This window comes from Polypterus senegalus, chromosome 1, assembly GCF_016835505.1.
Source record: "Polypterus senegalus isolate Bchr_013 chromosome 1, ASM1683550v1, whole genome shotgun sequence".
In the NCBI taxonomy this organism is placed as follows: Eukaryota; Metazoa; Chordata; class Cladistia; order Polypteriformes; family Polypteridae; genus Polypterus; species Polypterus senegalus.
This window is the reverse complement of record NC_053154.1, coordinates 185,688,126-185,710,578: the sequence shown is the minus strand read 5'-3', so window position 1 is coordinate 185,710,578 and position 22,453 is coordinate 185,688,126. Positions and strand designations below refer to the sequence as shown.

The 22,453-nt window shown below is 39.0% G+C and overlaps 1 protein-coding gene across 4 annotated transcripts in view; it reads right to left on the bottom strand.

Annotated features, from left to right (window-relative positions):
- The window catches only part of fam168b (family with sequence similarity 168 member B), a 63,448-nt gene extending 45,520 nt beyond the window's left edge, over positions 1–17,928 (bottom strand). For all 4 annotated transcript variants that reach the window (XR_005635004.1, XR_005635005.1, XM_039764387.1 and 1 more), the window contains exon 1: positions 17,769–17,928. The gene's annotated coding sequence lies outside the window, so the exon portion shown is untranslated. The remainder of the gene's footprint in view (positions 1–17,768) is intronic.
- Between the last annotated feature and the right edge of the window lie 4,525 nt (positions 17,929–22,453).

Sequence of the window (22,453 nt, the reverse complement as noted above, 5' to 3'; positions counted from 1 at the left end):
TATTCATAAAGCTTGAATTGGTGATCTGTTTTTCTGTGTTAACCTCATATTTTTCATACTTCTTCTCAAACTAAGGTGGTGCGAGGGTAAAATGAATCGGGATGCGCTGATCAATGTAATCGGTGTACCAGGAAATCATGCATTGACAAAAGCTCCCCTTTGCTTGTAATGCAAAGTGTGATTAAATGCATTATTTTTCAACGCGTTATGGAGCACATGCATCGAAGCTTCTCAGCTGTGCTTGTGCTAAGAAAAGGAAAGATTTTAAAAATAGCGTAACACGCTTGTCAATGTGACCTTTTGTAAGTAGTGCCTGGAGGATTCAGTGTGTTGAAACTCTAGAGACAGCGTGTGTATTAACTTGAGGTAAATGGGAGGGAGATGATGACGTGACTCCCCACCGCCTTAACTGTCAATCCCCACAAACACAGTCTCTCGAATTTGCATAAGCACACCCCTTCACCTACAATTTTAACTTAGTTACAAAGTGATCAAAACTCTCGTTTATATCCTGCGTCCTCTCATTAAACTTGTATCCCGCATTACCTGTGGGCATGTGAAACGCCAGCGGTAGCCTGTCTATGAACTTAATTTAAAGTTTAGGTTTACACCTTGCTTTCTTTCCGAGGTAGCAGCACTCATGAATATGGTAGTATATGCCACTCGCTTGCTTCTTATTGTTTCGCTGCCTTCTCAATTATATAATGCATGTTTTCTTAAGCGCTTTTTGTAGGTCTTCCTGGTTTTCTACGTTACTGCGTTGACAGTCAGTTCACGTGATTACGTGGGAGGCGTGATGATGTCACACCTAAACTCCGCCCTACGTCTTTGCAGCTCTACTCCATTACAGTTAATGGAGAAAATACCTTCCAGTTATGACCATTAGGCATAGAATTTGAAATGAAACCTGTCCAACTTTTGTAAGTAAGCTGTAAGGAATGAGCCTGCCAAATTTCAGCCTTCTACCTACATGGGAAGTTGGAGAATTAGTGATGAGTGAGTGAGTGAGTGAGTGAGGGCTTTGCCTTTTATTAGTATAGAGATATATATATATACACATATACATATATACATATATATATACACATATACATATATCTATACATATATATACACATATATATATATATATATACACATATACATATATATATATATACACATATATATATATACATACACACACACACACACAGGGAGGTATACCGGTTCATACCAAAAAACATTTTTTATTTTTGTAATGATATGAATTTTTCTTATACCGGAACACCGGTTTAAAGAGCCTAAACAACATTCGTAATGCGGCGCAGCAGGAAACTGTTTAACACTGGAATTACCAGAGCCTACGAAAAAACTCATAGATCCATCCCACCTTAAATCACTTTGCACTTCTCCGTCAGCGTCTTTTCTCCTGTAAATATGTGGATATGCAGCAAACAGCCAGCAGCCTGCTATCACATCCCCCACCCCACACATTTTCTCAGCTCAAGTCCATTTACCTGCATGTCTGTTGCTTAGAGTTGTATAGAGTGAGAAGTCAAGCAAAATGACACCTTTTATAAATACTGTATCGTTATTTGGGACACATGCATTTCATGTGTGTTGCATGTCTACAACAATCTATGTAAACACATCGTTAAAACAGAAACACTTTTCATGTGTTAATAATAATTGACAAAATGTAGACATGAAGTGTATAATGTGTGAAGCCTGAATAACAATTATCAAATAAACACTTTCACAAAAGGTACAAATATAACAGAACAAGTGCGTTTCTATTCAAAAATATAACTGCAGAAAAAGAACCCGCGTTAGGGTGCGACATTAACACACATTTGCTATGACCACTTTGGTGGCGCAATGGTATCAACTGTTGACTGGTAATCAAAACTTCACGGGTTCGATCCTGGACAAGTCCGTTTTGAGAAGTAAGCTACTCGTATTCTTACTATTTTAGAATAAAAACATACATTTGATTCAAGTCTGTAACAGCCGGTGTAATTTATGATACTTGTAAAGGTTATCTTTGTTTTTTTTTTTATTCGGTTTTATTCTTTCAGTCGCGTTCACAATCCCATCCCCCCCCTCGCATTTGACACTGCTGTTTTCACATAAAGACGATCTATAACAGAGGTCAACTCAGATAATGACAACTGTTCTACATCGGAGCAAGAAATCACTTTTGCCATCGCTGTACTTTGTATATGTACATGGGAAGCTCTGCACTCTTTACACTGTAGGAAGTAAGTAAATAAATAAAGGTAAACAGGTAAATAACATTCAATCTGGCTTACATACAAAGTACAGCAACGGCAGCTTCCACCTGCAGCTATAGACTTTTTCAATAAGCAAGCGACTCTACACTACTCTAGTCTACTCTAGTGTTTAGAGCTGGACGGTGTATGTGCGTCAAAGAAAAGTCTAACTGCATTCTCGTACCATTGCTTGCGTACTAAAGTGTCAGCAGGCACTTTTCGTGGCATTAGACGTGTTTTTGAGTATGCCCTCGGCACTCTACTTGTGACTTTACGCTGCAGGAAGTAAGTGAATAACTTAAGGTAAATAATATTCGATCTGGCTCTTATGTAAATAACATATAAATGTTAATGTTTTGGGCATATGCACCGTCCTTACATACACCGTCCTTTGTATATAAGAGCCACATCAAATGTTATTTACCTTCATATATAATATATGATTATATATACAGTATATTATATATATTTATATGTATATAAATTGATGAAAGGACGCACTATCATTGATCTACGCATACTAATCAACAGGACATACATTTAACTGTGACAATGTGCAAGAAAAATTCAAGGCCAGTACGAAAAGTGCCAGAGAGCTGGCCGAATCCTGGTTATCAAATGAGAACGCCATCAACAGACACTTGGGACATAAATCTAGCATATGCAAACTTAAGCAAAACATATTCATAATAAACAAGACTTTACACCCAATACCCCCAACTAACGAAACGTAAGTTTTTGCTATGTATTGCCTTTGATTCTTGTAAGTCTAAGCATTATCCTCTGATGAAGACCCCTGGCAGGGGTTGAAAGCTCAGGAATAAAAAAATATTTTTGATACACGATTCAATTTCTCCCTTTGTGGATCTCCAGCTACAAATAACTACATATATATCTATATATCTTGTGACAGATAGGGGGCGCTATCGCTCCCTTGAACCCCTGTCCAAGACTCCAGACACCAGGAAAAAGTCCAATAGTTGACTTTATTTTTATGCCACAGTGCACAAAGCACCCTTTCCTCCACTATACTCATAAATCACAATCACAAATACAATAATAAACAATCCTCCACTCCCAGACGCGTTGCCACCCTTCCAACCAGCTCAGCTTAACGCTCTGGTGTTTTGTAGTCCTTGACCCGGAAATGTTTAACCCTCTCTGTCCATGTGACCTGGAACACTTCCGGGTCAGATAAAACTCCTCTTCACCCAGGAAGCACATCGTTCCCTTTGTCCACGTGACATACTTTCTGTGCGTAAGGCAAATAACCATTGTTCCTCCCTGCAGCGTCTCCTAGTGGTCCCCATGGCATCCAGCAGGGCTGTGTATAAAAACTGCAATGTCCATGATGCCCTGCTGGTCTTCGGGGAACCTCCATACTGCAGGGAGGGCTCCACCTGGCGGCTTGGGGGTATTGGCCAGGATAAACAGCCGGCCATACACCACAATCTATATATCTATAAAAAAAAAGCTCTATATATCTCTATATATACTGTATATCTCTATCTATTGTGGTCCCTGGCCGGGCTCCTCCAGACCGCACTCACTGGTTATGTTGGGGCCTGGGTAGGGCTTGGAAGCCCTAGCCCTGTAGGGACCCGTACCACCACCAGGCGGCCCCGATGCCATCCATCCTCGGCCGGGAAGTGCTGGGGGGAAGACTTAATGTGGCGCCCGGAGAGCTGCCGGGAGGACAGTCGGCACTTCCGCCACGCTGCCGGGAACGCCTGGTGCTCATCCGGGAGCATTATATAAGGGGCCGCCTCCCTTCAGTCTAGAGCGGAAGTCGGGTGGAAGAGGACGGAGCGAAAAGGCAATAGGACTGTGTGGCCTGGACTTGGGGGAATCGATGCACGAGGCACTGGGGTTTGTGAGTGCACATTACAACTGTAAATAATTAGTGTAAATAAAGAGTGTGTTGGGTGAAATATGATGTCGTCTGTCTGTCACACTATAGATCATATATCTCTATATATATATATATACACAGTGTATATATATATATATACAGTGTATATATATATATCTCTCTCTCTCTCTCTCTCTCTCTATCTCTCTATATATATATATATATATATATATATATATATATACACATAAATATACATATATATTTACACATGCATATATACATATATATTACTTGGTGCCAACTTGGATCGGCTGTTGCCAAGACTGCCAAACTCTTGCCCAACCGTCAGATATGACTTAAACCACCAGAAAGGAGAGCCAAAGATACCTAGAATGTTCTCTGGACAGTAAAATGTCATGCTTGATAGTGTCAAATGCTGCAATGAGGTCTAACAAAATTAACATGCTGGATTGTTCAGAATCTGTTGCCATTAGCAAATCAGCAGTTACCTGAATCGGAACAGTTTTCACAACTGTGCTGCGTTCTGAATCGAAACTGAATGGGTTCCATCAATTTATTATAAGTTAAGTAATTGGTCAGTAGGGAGGCTACAATATGCTCAAGACATTTTGACAGAAAAGTTATGAAACAGGCAACAAATTATTAAGGTTTTCAGTATCAAGACCAGAATTATTTTTAACACTGAGGTTACGGAAGGGATTTTGAAAATAGCTGGCACAAACTAGTGTCAAGTGATGTATTTATTATCTTTGTAACAGTTGGGATTATGGCATGAAGGCAGGATTTAAGAAGTGTGGCGGGGAAGAGTTCCAGTACACAAGTAGTCAGCCTCAACTTACAAAGCAGGATATTAACAAATGCAGATGTGACTGGTGAAAGTTTAGAAATGGAGCTAGATGGAGTATGAAGACAGGGAAAGATATCAATGGATGATGGATTTAAGCAAATTGAATTATTTAGATTCTTAATTTTGTTATGAAAAAGTAGAGGAATTTTTCACAGATTTCAGTAGAGGAAGTATTTGATAACCAGGGGCTATATTACAAGGTCATTGGTGGTTCTTACTCTTGGATATGCTACATACAATTGCATAGGACTAAAACACTCCTGTCACTGATCAGTTCAGTTCCTGTGTCATTCAGGATTGACTTTAAAATACTGGTTATGGTTTATAAAGCCTTAAATAATCTCGCTCCATCTTATATATCGGAATGCCTGACACGTTATATTCCAAATCGTAACCTTAGATCTTCAAATGAGTGTCTCCTTATAATTCCAAAAGCTAAACTTAAAAGAAGTGGTGAGGCTGACCTTCTGCTGTTATGCACCTAAAATCTGGAATAGCCTGCCAATAGGAATTCGCCAGGCAAATACAGTAGAGCACTTTAAAACACTGCTGAAAACACATTACTTTAACATGGCTTTCTCCTAACTTCACTTTAACTTAATACTGATACTCTGTATGTTCAATTCATCATAATAACTAATCATAGTGGCTCTAAAATCCGTACTGACCCCAACTCTCTTCTGTTTCTTTTTCCGGTTGCGCCACCACCACCTACTCAAAGCATCATGATGCACCAACATTGATGGACTGAAAGCCAGAAGTCTACGTGACCATCATCATCAGGTCCTTCCATGAAAATCATCAATACAAAGAGGACTGTTTGATTTATGTTAGGTAGATTGCCCAGAGGGGACTGGGCGGTCTCGTGGTCTGGAACCCCTACAGATTTTATTTTTTTCTCCAGCCTTTGGAGTTTTTTTTTTTTGTTTTGTTTTTTCTGTCCACTCTGGCCATCGGACCTTACTTATTCTATGTTAATTAATGTTGACCTATGTTTATTTTTTATTGTGTCTTCTATTTTTCTATTCATTTTGTAAAGCACTTTGAGCTACATTTTTTTGTATGAATATGTGCTATATAAATAAATGTTGATTGATTGATTGAGTTCTTGGTTTTCCTGGTGCTGGCCTTGGCTTTTGCGGATTGTTTACAGGAAACTATATTCTTTGAATTCAAACAGGAAATCACTACGAATAATGGGAATTATGGGATTATTTTTACTACATTTTCATTTTTCATCAGTTGCATGTTCATGTTTCTATGACTAGGGCAACAAAAAAGAATAGATGGACAACAAAGTTGTAACACCGAGTCATGTTGTACTTTAGAGGCTGCACATTTAGGTGGGGCAATGAACTGAATTTTCTAATTTTGGGGTTGTTTTCTGTAGCGGTTGTACTGGAACAAAACAACTGGTACTATGTTTTGGAGGCTTCTTAAAATTAATGGTGGGGGTTGCACACTGGCCAATTTTAACCACCGGTTTTCTTCACGTAAATACAGAGAAAAGAGGACATGGGAGTCTGAAAGGTAAACAACAAAGGGAATAATTCTTTTATGAAGAAGTAAGTTTTGGACCAGGAGAGAAGTAAGGATTGTACAAAAGAGAACAAGTAAAAAAGAACTACTCTTGTGAACAACAGTATATGTACAGGGAGTGCAGAATTATTAGGCAAGTTGTATTTTTGAGGATTAATTTTAATATGGAACAAACACAGTGCTATCAGTCAATCCAAAATGTTAATAAACCTGAAACCTGAATGTTTCACAACGGAAATGTGAGTGTGAACATCAGGGGAATACATATGTGCACACAATTATTAGGCAACTATTAGTGTGCAGATTTATTATGCAACTAAAGGAAAAATGAAAATTTTCCCATCTCACTTGTTTATTTTCATCTGTTATAGTGAGAATAATAAACAAACACCTCAAAATGTACAAATAAACATCTCTGACATTTCAAAAAAAATAAATCAATCAATCAATGACCAATATAGCCACCCTTCTTTCCAATAACAGTCATAAGCCTTTCCATTCATGGAGTCTGTCAGTTTCTTGATCTGTTGACGATCAGCTTTTTGTGGAGCAGTGACTACAGCCTCCCAGACACTCTTCAGAGAGGTGTATTGTTTTTCTCCCCCGTAAATCTAGCGTTTAAGAAGTGCCCACAAGTTCTCGATAGGGTTTAGGTCAGATGAGGAAGGGGGGGCCATGTCATTATTCCTTCATCTTTAAGGCCTTTACTGGCTGGCCACGCAGTGGAGAACTTCGATGCAAGTGATGGAGCATTGGCCTGCATAAAAATCATGGTCTTCTTCCTGTATCACTGTTTGAAGAAAGTGTCTTCGAAAAACTGGCAGTAGGTTTGGGAGTTGATTTTGAGTTCATCTTCAATGCAAAAGGTCCAACTAGCTCATCTTTAAAAATACCAGCTCATACCAGTACCCCACCTCCACGTTGGAGTGGAGCTCTGTGCCCATTACTGATCCACAGGTCCATCCATCTGGTCCATCAAGAGTCACTCTCATCTCATCGGTCCATAAAACCTTTGAAAAAAATCTGTCTTCAGATATTTCTTGGCCCAGTTTTGACGTTTCAACTTATGTTTCTTGTTCAGTGGTGGTTGGGTTTCAGCCCTCCTTACCTTGGCCATGTCTTTGAGCACTGAACACCTTGTACTTCTGGGCACTCCAGGTAGGTTGCAGCTCTGGAATATGAAAGTACTGGAGGATAATGGGTTCCTGGTAGCTTCACGTTTGATTCTTCTCAAATCTTTGGCAGCTAATTTGCGTCTTTTGTTCTCAACACGTTTCTTGCGACCCTGTTGACTATTTGCAACAAAATGTTTGATGGTTCTGTGATCACACACCAATATCTTAGCAATTTCAAAAGTGCTGCATCCCTCTGAAAGACTTTTTACAATTTTTGACTTTTCAGAGTCAGTTAAATCTCTTTTTTGGCCCATTTTGCCTGAGGAAAACTAGCTGCCTAATAATTCTGCACACCTTGATATAGGGTGTTGATCTCCTTAGGCCACACCCTCCCTCATTACACAAATACACATCACCTGACGTGCTTAAATCCAATAAGCATTCAAGTTAATACAGCTTGGAGTTGGAATATACGCATTAAAAATGATGATATGGTCAAAATACTCACTTGCCTAATAATTGTGCACACAGAGTACAGTTGTCCATCCCTCTGCCTTTTTGGTCGTATATTATGGATTTACTAAGTTGCACTAGCATATAAAATGACACAGTTGCTACTTGTTTGTGTTGGACATGAGGAAACTGCTTCCCCTGCATTTCTCCATCCTCCCTGGCAAACCGACACAAGTATTATTGCTAAGTATGTCTTACCAGAGATTTGTGGAACACTCCTCCTCCCACTTCACAGCTCACGCCATAAATCTTCCTGTCTGGCAGTTGTAGTGAAATCATATAGGAGGTACTCTATATGTCATTTTATATGACATTTTAGTCAAGCAGCCTTGGACAGAGTGCGTTTATTTTAGTATATGATATTGAGAAACAGGGGTTTCATCCTTGGAGATCAGAGCACATTTATTTTAGTATATGATATTGAGGAGTGAGGTGGGGTTTGAGATCAGAGCATGTTGACATTAATGCATGAAATCAAAGAGTCCTTCAATGCCTGATTCCCTCTCTTTTATCCTGTGCAGAACACTTTGACGTCTTCACTCCTTCCACACTATTGCTCGTAATGTTCTGCTGGTGGCCTTCACTGGCATACATGGCAAGCCCTGTAACTCTGTGCAATCATTTCTCAGCACTGTGCCAAGAAAAAGATGTGATGCGTTAGAATACAGCCCTCACTCAACAAATTTCAATTAAATCCACCAAGGCATTTTTGAGATTTTGGAGTATTTAGTTTTACCTGTATTTATTGAAACATCAAAAGATCCTTTTTTAGCGGATATCAACTGGACTAGTTGTACTCAGCTTTTTAACTATTCAGGAAATTGTGTTTTTGTTGATAGTGAGTGAGGGAGTCGCACAGTCATTTCAAGTTCAAGTTCAAATTCGAGCACTTTATTTTCATTGTGTAACACAACGAAATTACTTTTTTGTGACAGCCCCCAAGGTACATTTAAAGTCAAATAATTCCAAATATGTCATATACAGTGTTAAGTGATCAAGTAACCAGATCAAATTATTATTGCTCAGAGTACAGCAGCATAAATTGTTATTGCACCTGCTAATGAATAGTACATTACATATCAGATATTGTATAACATCAGCATATTACACATTATCAATATAGTTTATTGCACTTAGACTGAGGAGATTCAGTGTTCAGAAAGTTTACGTCAGATGGGAAAAAGCTATATTTTAGTCTGTTTGTGCGTACACGGATTGACCTAAAGCGTCTGCCTGACGGGAGGAACTCAAACAAAGAATTTCCAGGATGAGTTTTGTCCTTGAGAAGGTTTTTGGCCCTTCTCATACAGCGAGTCTTATACAAGAGTTTGAGTGATGGCAGTTCAGTCCCAATAATGGCCTCTGTTTTTTTTTTACATATAGTGGAAAATAAAGGTCTTCACACTTATGTTAAACTCTTAAATATAATGTCTAATAAATGTCTTGTGGAATATTCAGTTCAGAAACATTTGCAAGTGTCTTTTTTCAGAAAAGATGATTAGCATCAACAAGATGCATGTAAATATTTTTTTCACAGGTGATACATTTAGACCAAGTTTCATCTAAGCTGTTTCTGTTTATCATAAAGCTGGAAACAAAGGTTGCAGCTTCTAAAGTGTTACTTGAAAAAAGAAAAAAAAAAAAAAATAGTGCCCCTCACAAAACAAACTTTGGACCTAATGTATAATGTTGCCTACTCACTTACATATTATCTTGCAGAAATACTGTACCATAATTTTCTGACCTGTGCTTGAATTACAAAAATACAGGGATACACGAAGACAGTGCGGAACTACAAACTGCCTATGGTCACATAAACTGACACCTACAAGTGGGAAAAGGATAATAGAGCAAGAGAAAGGTTTTTCTTTTTTCTGAGCTTACCATGCAACTGAATTAATTTCAGAGCTCCAAAGTTAACACTTTAGCATGTGTTCATATTGAAAACATCACAGAACATATTATGAAAACAAAACACAATAGGAAACAAAAAAGCAAAAGTAACCAATCCTTTATATCTATCCCTACACCAGCAAAAATACTTTATAATATTTTCTTGTAATACTGTCGCACAAGCATAAACAGGAGACAGCTTTATGGCTTATTATATGGTAATTCCACCCTAAGTCAAGAGATGGCATTTTCACTTACTGTCTCACTTTTCCTTCCATTTACAGTCCTGGGGCCTCATGTATAACGCCGTGCATACAATTTGCACTATAACATGGCGTAAGCACAAAAGCCGAAATGTGCTTACACACAGAAAAATCCAGAACCAGGAATCTGTGCGTACTCCAACTTCCACGTTCTTCCGCTACATAAATCCCGATCAGCGTGAAAAGTAACGCTAGTGCACGCGCTTCAAGTAACGCCCCAACTCCTCCCAGAATTACGCCTCTTTGAATATGCAAATCAATATAAATCGCCCTTAAGCTCAGCCTTCTGTGAAAAGACAATGGGAAAAGCATGGGGTAAAATAAGAATTTCAGCGAATACCAAGTGGAGCAAAAGGAAAAAACATACTGTTTGTTTAATTAAACCGTGGTATAATCAACAAAAGGAAACTGATCGAGTGACATAGCGTGTTGGAGAAACTTGAAAGCTCACGTTCACAAAGTCGCACAGTGCCGGAAATAAAAAAGAAATCACATATCAAAGTCGCCGTGAAAAGGCGAGTTGTAGCCCACTGTCTGAGTGTCATATGAAGCTTATTAGGGTACAGAGAAAAAAAAAAGGCATAGCGAGGAAAAAGCACGAAATGTCAACTTCAATCTCGACATTTCCAATTTAATCACGTAGTTTATTTTGTCATTAAAGTGGAACATCATAAACTTCATCTTAAAATTGTTTAATTAACCAGTTTCTCAAGTCACATCGTAATTAAAGTATAGCACGTTAAATGCTTTGTTTTGTATTTGATCTTCTTTGTGCTCTGTGTGTGTGAATCACTACTTGCTTCTCAAACAGGCTCTCTTCCTCCGACAGGACACAGAATCTATTACATTCATGATATTACAGCTCTCTGAATAACTAAAATACTGAGATGTATACGTAATATCATTTTCATGATAATAGGAGTTAAAGCACGTTATTAAACATGGGTTTCACGGCACAGTGATTGTGCACGACCTTAGATGAAATAATTTATTGCAGCAGTACTCAGGGGCGGCTCTAGGCTTGTGGCGGCCCTGGGCAGAGAAAGAATCAGTGGCCCCTTCACCCGCCAATGTCAATACGGTATCTTATGCACGGTGGATGGTCACGTCCGTTGCGGACGCTGCATAGCCGCCTCGTGCTCATGACACAAGCGTTTAACTTTTGTCGAAATTTGCCGCTGCGTTTTTAGCTGTGTCATTATTTTCTCTTTCTGTTTTATATTCAATATATATTGGCATGGCCGCCCCTGCAGTCCTTGCTTTTCTTTCTCCAAGTAACCGATCGCCACACAATCAGCTCTGTAATGGACGTTAAGCCATCTGTAAGCTTAGAGCACCGATTCTTCAAAACTTTTAAGGAACATTGAAATATCTTCGTAGTACATGTTTAATTATTCTATCCTTCACGCCAGTCCCAGTGAAGAATATAGATTATTTAAATTAAGTTAAAGTTTTATCTGTATAATATAATAAACATATTTTGCTGCATTTCATCTTAAAAATGATATTGTCATCATATGTAAATACGTGCTTTATAAAGTGGCGCAGGTTGTGTAATATTATAACTGTAGTGCAAGTTTACAGTGAGGTAATTGTACTTATAAGTACAAACAGTTCTACAAGGAGCACTTGATTGAGTGTGTTTAAAGTTCTTGGGGTGAAACTGTTTCTGAACCACAAGATCCGTACAGGAAAGGCTTTGAAACGTTTTGCCATGGCTGAGGTAGCGTGTGCTTGATGCTGTATACCGATAATTCTCTTTCCGATCAGCTGCTGCTGTGATTCACACTAAGATACAGTGATATAAATACTCCTATTGGTGCAGTGAGAGTAATATGGAAAAAGATGATCCACTGTGGCAACTCCTAACGAGAGCAGCTGAAAGAAGAAGAAGGTGCAGTGAGAGTAACAACTCTAAAGCAGTTATGGTATTTGGAATACTATGGCTATTCCTTAGACCGTTATATTGTTACAAGTTAATTACAATCAGATGTATTACACTAATAAACATTATGCGGTTAGTTTCAGTGTATTTATAAAACTGCGTCAGTTAAATAAAAGGGTAACCACACAGGAACAGTAGCACTGCTTTGACGCTGGGTGCCACCAGTCTGCAAAACCGAGCGGAGAACTTGCGTACGACAAGGTATGAGGTACTGCGGAAAAGTGCTTGGCTTTACGCCAAGTGTAGGTTTTATACATCGCGATTTGAACGTGGAAAAGTTCTTACGCAACATTTCTGTGCGTATGCACCATTTATACATGAGGCCCCTGGTGATCTGCAACCTGCCTCTTCCTGCAAGAAATTCTCAAATAGGGACTCAACACCAAAAAACTGTAGTCACGTTTTAAACTTGTGTCTGCAAAGACGTTGCACAACAGCATGGCTTTTTACTTTTTCAAACCTATTTGTACAATCTTGCCAATTACAGGGCGTGCACATTTGGTGCTCCAACCTTTTATCCTGTCTGTCTCTTTTTGCATTTACAGTAGTCATATAGCCCCAAAACATCAGAACAATTTAACTGTTATTGTATAAAAATATTTAATGAGACTACATATTTAAAAATTGAATTATTACTTTAGTGCAACATAACCTTAAATATTTGCATTGTTGTTCATACAGTGTAAATGTATATCAGTAACCTGTCTAAAGCAGAAGTATTAAAATGAGCAGTTGTTACTAATTATTCTTATTACATTATTTCTTTTAGATATCATGCTGTGGCTTTTGGTGTCAGAACGGCTTTGGCCAAGCTGCTGATCCTAACTTTGCAATAAGATGCTGGATCTCTAAAAAAAACAAAGCATGTGACCAGGAAAGGCTTTAGGGTAATACGAGCAGAGTCCCTGCACAGGGATAGCAAACTGAGATGCGTTTCTTTTTTGTGTATTAAAAAGCAGGCTGCCACTAACCAGCATCATTGAATGGTAAGCTTACTGCTGACATGGGGAGGGAGAGATACTGACTGACTGAGGAAGGGACGCTCATGATTAATAGTCAGTGGGTGAACTGTTTAGCTTATTTCTTGGAGTTATGCCTTAACATTAACTGAAGCAGGGATGAGGATGCACCAAAATATCAGTTATACAACTGCCTACTTGTCGGGGGGTTTGGGGGAAGAGATTTGCTGTTAAGCTGCAATTCCTTTTACAAAATTTGATACTGCTTACATTTACATTGTGCATAAAATCTTGCTTATTCTAACTTTAACCAATATCATTTTTAGCCTAGAAGTAGTTCTTTCTACTATTAGTAAGTGATGGCGTAACTGTTTCTTTTCAATTAGCAAAGATAAATGCAAGAAAACTGCAGGTCACAACATATGTTATGTAAAGCAAAAGGAGGAAAGTTTTCTTAAATAACCAAAAATTATATTTTTTATTTCATAATCCACCCTAATAAAATGATGTTTATGTGACGGTCCGGTTGCTTTGTCTCTATCAATCCAATAGATAGTGTGTCACAAACATATGAATCGTTTTCCAAATGGCAAATAACAGGGACATACCCATTGCATGGAAACTATGAAACTTAACACTGAGGTCAGTATTGCTTAGATTTCAACCTGCCTTAGACAGGTACCACAGCTAGTACAGCAGAACCTCTGGTCATGAACGTTTCTAAACATGTACAAATCGGTTTACGATCAAAAAGTTTGCCAAAATTTTGAATCTGTTCACGACCACACACTCTGGTGGCAAACAAAAACACTGGTGGCCAGTTTCCCTATGCGTGTTCGTACATGCCAATGATTTCCCATTCTCAGTTTCCCATTTTTTTTTGTTTGCGTATACAGGGCCTAACAGAGCAGCTGATGCTGCAAAAGGAGTTACAATGTTAACCAAGCAGAGGCCTCAAGTGCTGGAAGAGGTGGAAAAACCGTTGCTAGTGTGGTTGAACGAGAAGCAACTTGGAGGGGATAGCACAAGTGAGGCAATCATATGTGAGAAAGCCAGGAAGATTCATGGCGATTTGCTGAAAAAAAATCCTTCTTCAAGTGGCGAAGGTAAGGAATTTAAAGCCAGTAGAGGACGGTTTGAAAAGTTTCGCAAGAGAAGTGGCATAATTTTTTTCCCCCGAGCTTAAAACTCATAAAAAAAATTGTTTACAGAGGGTGGGTTGTAAGGGTCTAGCGCAAACTCTTACAATGTTAGTTTTCTTTGTTGTTCAAGGTTTTCTCAGTGCTATTCAATGTTTTTACATTTAGTTTACTATTACACTGTGCATTCTAAGGTATAATTAACTATTTTTGTGCTTAAAAAAAATATATATATATATATATTTACATAGAGTTCATACAGTCTGGAGCGGATTAATTGTATAATTAATTGTACAATCTTATGGGGAAATTATGATTGGGTCACGTCCAGAGTTTTGGAACAAATTATGGTCGTGACCAGAGGTACCACTGTACATAGCTAAATCAGTCACCTTGTCCTTAAAATATTAATTTTATATATAACTGCTCATTGCAGCAACTTAAAATCGCACTCAGTAGTTTGTATAGACCCCACATGCTTGTATGTATGCCTGACCATTTCGTAATGAGATGAAGGATTGTGCCCTTGGGGATCTCCTCCCAGATCTGGACCAGAGCATCACTGAGCTGCTGGACAGTCTGAGGTGCAACCTGACAGTGTCGGATGCAGTGAAACATAATGTCCCAGGGGTGTTCTATTGGATTTAGGTCAGGAGAGTGTGGGGGCCAGTCAATGGTATCAATTCCTTCATCATCTAGGAACTGCCTGCATACTCTTGCCACATGAGCCCGAGAATTGTTGTGCACCAGGAGGAACGCAGGACCTACTGCACCAGCATAGGGTCCGACAATGGGTCCAAGGATTTAATCCCGATAACTAATGGAAGTCAAGGTGCCATTGTCTACCCTGTAGAGGTCTGTGTGTCGCTCCATGGATATGCCTCCCCAGACCATCACTGACCCACCACCAAACCAGTCATGCTGAACGATGTTACAGGCAGCATAATGTTCTCCACGCTTCTCCAGACCCTTTCACATCTGTCACATATGCTCATGGTGAACCTGCTCTCATCTGTGAAAAGCACAGGGTGCCAGTGGTGGACCTGCCAATTCTGGTATTCTATGGCAAATGCCAATCGAGCTCCATGGTGCCGGGAAGTGAGCAAAGTGCTCACTAGAAGACGTCAGGCCCTCAGACCACCCTCATGAAGTCTGTTTCTGATTGTCTGGCCAGAGACATTCACACCAGTGGCCTGCTGGAGGTCATTTTGTAGGGCTCTGGCAATGCTCATCCTGTCTCTCCTTGCCTAAAGGAGCAGATACCAGTCCTGCTGATGGGTTAAGGACCTTCTACAGCCCTGTTCAGCTCTCCTAGAGTAACTGCCTGTCTCCTGGAATCTCCTCCATGCCCTTAAGACTGTGTTGGGAGACACAACAAACCCATTGATGTGCCATCTTGGAGAAGTTGGACTACATGTGCAACCTCTGTAGGGTCCAGGTATAGCCTCTTGCTACCAGTAGTGACACTGACCATAACCAAATGCAAAACTAGTGAAAAAATAGCCAGAAAAGATGAGGAGAGAAAAATGTCAGTGGCCTCCACCTGTTAAACCACTCCTGTTTTGAGGGTCATCTCATTGTTTCCCCTCTAGTGCACCGATTGTTAATTTCATTGTGCACTTGTTGTTAATTTCATTAACACCAAAGCAGATAACTGATTAACAACCCCCTTTCCTACTTAACTGACCAGATCAATATCCCAATAGTTTCAGTGACTTGATGCTATACTCTGATGAAAAAGCGTTCCTTTAATTTTTATGAGCAGTATATATTTTCTCTTTTGAGTGGTGTTCATTTAATGTTTAACCATTTCATTTGAATGAAAATATTACCATATTCATTATTTCTCTGTTGTACTGTGATATTTTTTACTATATACTGTACATAAAGCTCAAATATCAAACAGCTGTGCCATTCAACTACGACTCATATTTTAGGGATTATAATTATTTCAACCAATCCACATGTACTTACATAGGTTACAAGTAATTATCAATTGATAGTTAATAGAATTTACAATATGCACAGCAAAGCATGAACTACCCAAAGTAAGAAAGACTATGATAGTCCAGATAAGTAATCAAACACAGTACCTCTAACAGCTGGAAATATCTGATAGAGAATTAAAGTAAGTATTTTTAAACATGTCATTTTAAAATGAAATATTTTTTAGTGAGTGACTTCTAAAATAATAATTAAATTAAGTCTAAATACTTGACAGATTATCATCTCTACCTGAAATGCATCTTTTTTCTGCCAATTAGAAAATTGCCTATACAAACTGCAAATACGGAAGGGGGGTGCCGCCAACAGACAAGACTGCCCTGCATGTTACGATTTTGCAATTATATTTATATTATTAACATTCCTGTGTACTTTTATGTATTGCTACATGCTTATCAGTAGACCAGTCATACAGACACCCTAGGTTAGCCAGTTTGGCTTTGTATGAATTCTAAATGTTTGTGGGCCCACTGACGTGTATCTCCAGGAACCGTGTCTGCTACAAACTTCTGTTGCCAGATGACAATTTTGGATTTGTCTCTGGTGCATTTGTATTTCTTAACTTGGTCACGTTTAACACAAAAACTACTAAATTTACATGTGTATGTAGTATATGGTCTTGAAGAAGGCTGCACTAAACTTACGGTAATCATTCAGCAGTTTTTAATAAACTGATGCTTTCCTCAAGTATTCGTTCCTAATAAAATCTGTATTGTAAAGATTAAACTGACAGACAGAAAAGTGTCTCGCTTAAAAACACATGATCCTTTGCAACTAATAACCACGAACCTTGCCACAAAAACTAATGTCCAACGTTCATCAGAAAACATGTGTTACGCTAAAAAATCCACACAATCAAACGCTTGGCGTGAATGAACACCTCACCCTTATTAGGCATAAAGCGGCAACAGAGAAAAACGATTTTATAGTTGGATTTACAAAGACAACCCATTAACATCCTAAATAATATCATACACATGCTGCTATCAGGTTTACGCAGTTGATTTTTTTTATTTTGCTTTCAACATGCTTGCGTGAAAACCACTATTTTACATTATCAAAATATAGACTTTTTTTCGGCCTAAATCTGCATATGTAAATATTCCCGCATGTACACCACTTGGTTTGCTGAAGTATCGTATCAACGTCCTTGTCTTAAACAACATTCAACTTCTGTCTATATCAATTTACCGATCTGGGAGCACTTGGCATTTCCCAACAAACGATTTATATTTTTCAAGCTTTTCTTGATTGCCAGGATAGTGAGCTGGTATGGCATTAACAACAGAAATATAAAGGCCGCGGAAAGGACAATACTACAGCATCTCCCATTCTGGGGGTTATCCTGTATCCCAGCAGAATTATATGTAACTGGTAGACACAGTCAGTTCTGGAAGCAAGGGCAAACGAGGATACTCACGTTTTAATGTTTTGCTTTTTTTGTATGTGCTTTTATTTTCGTTTGGATTGTTTATTGTTTCGTAGTGATTGAAACGAAGCGTCTTAAATTCTCTTTTCTTCCCTTCTCTTTCTGTATCTAGAATCTTTGCGCACCAACCACATCTAACCACGTCACTTCCGCAAGCGGTTATGAAGCCGCTGTGAAAAAAAAAACAGGTCCACGAACACGTGACCGAGACGACCAGTCACGGCTTTCTCTTGAAGGGTGCTTTGCGAGGTGCTCACATCAGTGGAAGTGCGGCTAAGTTTCAGGTGGAATATCATTTTAAAAATATATGCGTACAAAGTTGAAAGGGTCATCAATTTTGTGATTGGTTGCTCGTATTTCCTTTAAAAAGTAGTAAGGCACATTGGGATAATAATACAGACGATCTTATGCTATTTTGATGTGTTCTCGGATAAGAGTATATATTCGAATCGACAAATTGATTTGGACTACACATGCGCGAACATACACCAAGACACGCACTACGAACAGGGTACAAACAAAGTGGTCTGAGTTGTGACGTAACGCTGATCTTTCATATTAGTCGATTGTATAAAATAACAAAAATGTCATTTGTTTGTATTGCACTGGGAACGATACACAGCTAATACGTTTGTTTTAATTTTTAGCTTTCATTGCATTTTTTGCCGACCAAGTAACAAATCCAGCGACCTCGCGTTTCTCCAAATTCTCTCCGAGTTGCAGCAATACCCTTTATTGATGGGCCGCTCGATACTCAGGTTTCGACACTGTGTCGAGCTTCCGAAGCACTTGCTTCGAGGCTTGCTTCAAATGCGCCCGTCACGTGATTTTGAGTCACGCTAGCGTAATGACGTTATTGATATCTGCGCAGTCATCAGTCGATTTGGTCAGTCACTACCGGTAGTCTGCTGAAGTGCTTTGGCTCAAAGTGTAAAAGCGATTTTCTGTGCTATAACGATAAGGTGCGCTAACCCGAGTTCAAATCCTAGTTGTGGAACAGACATGTTGAAATAGCGATTTTGTATAAAACAGTTAAGTAGTACTTGTCTGAAAGTTAACAAATATATTTTGGAGACATTATGAACGATTTACATGGGGCACCTTTTTCCTCGGTGTGGAATCGTGACCACCAAGAATCTGTAACAAATTAATGAGCATATTTTGCGTAAGTTAGCACGTATTATAACAATCCAGAATCTATTCTACCCCATGTCGATCATATCAGAGAGGCTAAGAAATGCTTCACTAAAGCCGACGTGGTCATTACACCAGTATATGCGCAAGACATTCCTCATTAAACGTTTTTACTATTCAGTGATTCCCAGATCTGTTGCTGATTTGTATTATTGATTTCCAAAAAGCAATGTGAGTAAAAGCGTGTTCTGCATAACTAATCACAACTGTCTTTAACCCTACTATTACCCTAGGGTCGGTACCGCACCCGTTTTCAAGTTTTAAATGCATAAAAGTACCACATAAATTTTGTTTACTGCATCAAGGCTTTTTCTATTTTTCTGAAACTTCCATTTAAACAAGAAAAAAAAAAAAAAAAGGTAAATTATTTCTCTAATCAGAAATTCACTGCCTGTGGTCTTACCGGGTCGGCCACGACCCAGGGTACAATAAGAGATCATAAAACAATAAATACTGGCCAAACTTAAGTTACAGTATAAACACACTCTCAGCTCACTCTGGCCCCCCACACCCCACACAACTCTGTCAGGTAGCAGGCCTCTCCCATCCCCCGAGCTGTAGTCAGGGGCTTATCTCTTCACACCTCCCCCGAGTAAAAAAACAGAGACAGCCCAGACAAAACAGACCCAGACCAGTTCAGTTTGGTGATTGTGACTGGAGAGAGAGCATCTAATTTGCAGAGGTAAAAATGGCCAGATTCACAGCACTCCAAGCTCTGGATCATATCCTAGCTGAAGGACAAGTTACAGAGTGGCACAGCGACACTGATAAGGTGGACTCGGAGGAGGAAGACATTGTGAAGTGTCAGTCAGAAGACACAGACACAGAGTCTGAGGAGGAGATCACCTCTGAAGCAGTTTCCCCACCAGCTGAAGTACTACAGTCCAAGAATGGCAGCATCTCCTGGAGGTTAGTACCACCTGACGAGACTCGCAGGACAACTGGCAGGGCAGCTGCTGAAAATATCATCAGAATGACTCCTGGGGTCACAAGGTTTGCCATAACAAGGATAAGTGACATCAAAACAAGTTTTGAACAGTTCATGCATTCATCGATGAAGAAAATAATACTTGACATGACAAACCTAGAAGGACAAAAAGTCTACGAAGACACATGGATTGACTTTGATGAAGAATTCCTGGATGCTTATATTGGAATTCTTCTTCTTGCTGGAGTATACCGATCCAGCAATGAGGCCACAGCCAGTCTCTGGGACACAGCAACAGGCAGAAATATTTTTCGGGCCACGATGTCACTGAAGAGCTTCCACATGATCTCGAGAGTCCTCAGGTTTGACAACCGAGACATGAGAGCAAGATGTGACAAGCTTGCTCCCATAAGGGATGTCTGGGAGAGATGGGTGCAGCGCCTGCCTTTGATGTTCAATCCAGGAGTGGTCAGCAGGAAGACGAAGAGCTTCAGCACCAGCATCCTTCCCTTTAGCCAGCCCTGCCACAGCCACAGACCCAGACCCAGAGAGGCTGCCGGATTCCAAAAGAAAGCGCTGTCAGGTCTGCCCAAGCAGCAAGGACAGAAAACCAATTCCATGTGTGCCAAATGCAAGAAATATATTTGCAAAGAGCACACTAAAAATGTCACTTACTGTCCTACTTGCACATAGTGTAAACATACAGTAGCAATCCTGCTCCTGGAGAGCTACCACCCTACCACCGTACTACTAATTCTATTGGTTTGATTGTTTGTTTGATCTACATTTTGTAATTTATTTTGTATTTTATTTTGTCTTACTTGTTTGGCTTTGTCTTTGTAATTGAATTAAAGTTCAACTTTTGGAAAAAAAACTTTTTTTGCCTTCTTCTTGAAGTAAATATATATGGGTCAAAACCGACCCTAACACCACAGATGTTACTAATATTAATAATATTGATATTGATAGTAATATTATTAAAATAAAAATTGTAATTTTTTTTTACAGTTGTGTTCTAATACCCCTCAGTAATAGTCAGGTAACATATAAACCTTTGATTTATTTGTATAATTCTCCTGAGGTTTATTTTACCAATTTTTTGACTGGGCCGTTTTATTGACATCATCTTCAGAGGGCCACACCAAAAATTTTAAAACCAAATTTTAAAATCTTTTCATGGATAAGGAAGCCTAACAAGGTAACCAAGAGGTAAGAAACAAACTGGATGATAAAAAATGTTTGAGGGTTGAGGGAGGCTGATTTAAGACATGGTCGGCACCGACCGCCAAGATAACAGATGGGTGGAAATGCTAGGATAATAGTAGGGTTAAAACAGAATCTGCTCCATCAACAGTGTCTTCTGCAATTTTAAGAAAGCCTCGGGATTTCTGCGTTAATGAGACAAAAAGTTGTAAAGAAACTTTGCGAATTCATCCAGAGGTGAACGTAAAGATCACTCAAGTACTGACAAGAAGGAGCAGCTGGATAAGCACATCTGGAGTCAAACTTTCAAAAAAGCATCTGACTTTGTCAGCAACATCCTTTCCTTCTGAATGCATCTTATCAAAGGCTGCGCTGGGGGTAAATAAGTAATCTTGCGAACAGCAGCACAACAGAATAAATAATTGACGTAAGTAGAATTACTGAAAGACTAAGTTTTTGTCGTTTCTGTATTCTTAAACCATCTTCCACTTACACAATCCCCCGCAGTCAATGTCACATTCAATGTTCCCTGCTTCTTAACCTGTCTTGTTACCCAAAGTATTGACACTCAATTTCATTCAAGGCTTTACCGTCCTTCCTTTCATAGACATAAAATAAAACACATTTCCTCTACATACGTGTCCAATAATAATAGTAAACTTGCAGGAACGAGAAAAAGCACAAGATGGGAATATTCATGACAAGACGTGAGCTCGTCTGCCACCCCTCATTTGCACTGACACACGTTACACTGGGAGCAAATGCAATGGAGAATACCGACAATGTACACCTTCAGAAGTGGAATAAATCGACTGTATAAGTAGAACATTTCAGATAAACAATGAATTTTGTTAATCATAAACAATGCAACATAACTATTATATGTGTTGTTACTTTTTATTTATACTCACCAAACGTTACATATCTACATGGGAAATGAACATAGGTAATATGTTTATAATCATTCTCACTAAAATACACTGTCAAAATATATTAATGAGCAAACTGAGACACATTAGCCTTTAGGAAATATAAAAAAGAGTGCGTGATGTCATTTAGGACAGAATGCATTGTTAACTTGACACACTCTCTACTGACGCGATGTCACGAAAAAAAAGAAACAGTGCAATCCATGCAAACTCAAATCCTCCTTGATGTTTGACCTTTTGATTAATTGTCAATATTAAATCACTAAAGTCATTTTAAGAAGATGACAAGTCTACTATAGTCAGTTCAATTAACGCTCCTTTTAAAAAGTTTGCTTATACAGAATATAAAACAGAATCTCAATGAAGCGGGACTCGTGAGTAGTAACGAATAATATGTGACACTGAGAAATCATAATTCCTAA